The following is a 2,743-nucleotide window of genomic DNA, read 5'->3' on the forward strand; positions in this document are numbered from 1 at the left end:
CATACCCCCCAACGCTGTTATCACGTCCATTCACAAACGAGCGCTTCATTTTAGTACGGTACGGATATTGCCCATCAGGCCAAATGTCTAAATGAATATAGCCAGAAGGGCAAATATCTACGGTGGGACATGTTTAATGGGAATTTTCGTCTTGTATGAAAAAAGTACATTGATGAAGACAATATTAGGTAAAAAAAACGTTCCGATATAATATAAAGATTATGCGCTGGAAATTTTGTATTGGAACGTCTAAACATGAGCTGCCTATGGTGAAGGGACAAACATAACATAACAGTTCCCTTCATAATCATTATCTTGGAGGGAAACAGCACAATTTTTTTTAAATAATGCAATATTATGTGGAGTGTATAGAACTCAGGTTAAAGACAAATGGCAGAAATTGGTTTATTCGACATACGCCCTTGGAAAACTACGAACACCCTTTAACTTTCATAGGAACCGTATCGCTAAGTAGCTCTCCCCATGTAGATGTGCAAATAGCAACAACGTCGATATAAAAGAAATTGGAAACAAATTTTGAGGGCGGGCTGATAACCCGTTGAATACGACCAACGTCATCCTCAAATAAGCGTTAATCAAGTTTGCTGATTATCAACAACGGTCTTATATGGCTCTGATATTATGTGAACACTGGTAGACTAAGCAGGCAGTGTCAATAGTATGTGAACAGGCTCGGAAACATGTCCGCAAAACTTAATTTTAAAGAGACGTTGTCACAGTTTGGCAAATTGACAATATTTTAGAGAAAAAAGCAAAACGGTATAAATTCCAAACAGAATGTGTGAAATTTATTAAAACAAGCAACATAGCACTTTTGATAACAAAAATTGTTTAAAGTGTTTAGTCTTTTATTTATAATCATATATCGAAATGAGGAAAAGTATAATGCGAAAGAAACGCTAATAATCGATAATTTAGCGAAAACGTATATTACCAACATAGCGTTCAAACCAAAGATCTATCAAAAATCTTTGCATCCATATTTTAAAAATAATTATTCTATAAATTTTATTTTCCTGATTAAATTCTAATTGTTATTTTCATTTGAAATATTCAGAGACTAAAATGTCGTCCAAGATTAGCCTGTGCAGACTGCACAGGCTAATACGCGATGATATTTTACGCATATGCCTTAAACCTGTTTTTGCCAGAGCGCAACCATTAAGGACATTATATACACATGAAGACCAATTTAAGCTTTATGCGTAATATACAGATGAATTAAAGGGACCTTGTCTCAGATTTTGACATATATTGAAGTTTGCCATTAACTGCTTTGTATTGATAAATGAAAACATTGGATCTAAAAAGCTTCAGTAAAAGCAATAATAAAATTAAAGAAAGGAAAAAGTAACCCTCAATTGGGCTAGAACCACTGACCCCTGGAGTAAAAGTCTAACGCTTAGACCACTCGGCCATCCGTGCTCATACAATCATAATGTATTCTATACTTTATATAAGCAATCCTCGTGGTGTCACAAAATATAACGACATCAACAGACCTCTCCAAATTATTCAATCTTTTAGCGTTGCAACGCTTTATAATTTTCAGGTTTTTGAATCGTCACAAGATTCATATAATGGATGTTTTAGAGCATGGTAAATGTTCACTATTAGTGTTTCCTCACAAATATCATAACTACAACGAAAATTTGCGAATCTGAAACATTTTTTTTAAATTTCGATATGCATGTTAAAAAACTCTTATATATAGTAGGTATTGCATGGCACGTGTTAAATGTTCAACTGCTCGTTGGTATGTACATTTTCAAAAAGTAAAATGACTCTAAAAGTACCTCACCAAATAAACGTGGTATTCATATAAAAAGTGATATCATTATTATGCATAACTCTTTATTTATCTATTTGTCTCATGATTGTGATTAATGAACGCATTTTAGTAGATAATGAATTAACTAACAAATAATACATTTATGTCTACAAATGAAGAGCATTTTTAGTTTATGCAAAACATTTTTTACCAACGTTATATGAATTAAAACAATTGTTGAAAACACATTCGTATGTTAATTGATTATGAAAAAACACTTGTACAGAAAGGGGGATATGTTAAGTTAATGCACAATCTTTAATATGTGTTTCTATTCGTCGGTATATGCTGATTTAATAACCAAATACATGAATATCCATATAATAATTATGACAGGTAACGGGTTCGATCCCCACTGTGAAGCGTTCTTTAGATTTCTCAAAAATACATCAATTACTGGTTCTACCCAGGAAACGGACTCGAGAGTATTTCAATAAGCATTATCTTTTCGGTGAAATCGAGCTAAAATAAATGGGTTTTAAATAATCTATACCTATCTTTTTTTTTAAAACTATGCCGAAGGACGAAATACATAGCATACTACAAGATGTCTACTGTATCTTATTTCTATGTTATGGTGTATGTCTTATCTAAGCTTTGTTAAGCAATGTATACTTGTTCTACTACGGTAATTGTCATTTCTGCTGTCATCTTTTTATTACATTCATTATGAATTAAAGGATAAAAAAAAACTTCAAGGTTATTGTTCTGCGTGGAAATAGGAGAAAGAGTTTTTAAATTATTATTATTTGTTAATTAGACACGTGTAATCAGCAATCAAGTCCAATCAAATTAAATAACATTAGTTGTTGTTTGTTTAATTGACTCCCATTCCTATCTCTGTTTTTCACAGTTTTCACCTGGAGTTATTTTTTGAAGGGCTCAGTGTCA

Source organism: Dreissena polymorpha, chromosome 7, assembly GCF_020536995.1.
Source record: "Dreissena polymorpha isolate Duluth1 chromosome 7, UMN_Dpol_1.0, whole genome shotgun sequence".
Taxonomy (NCBI): Eukaryota; Metazoa; Mollusca; class Bivalvia; order Myida; family Dreissenidae; genus Dreissena; species Dreissena polymorpha.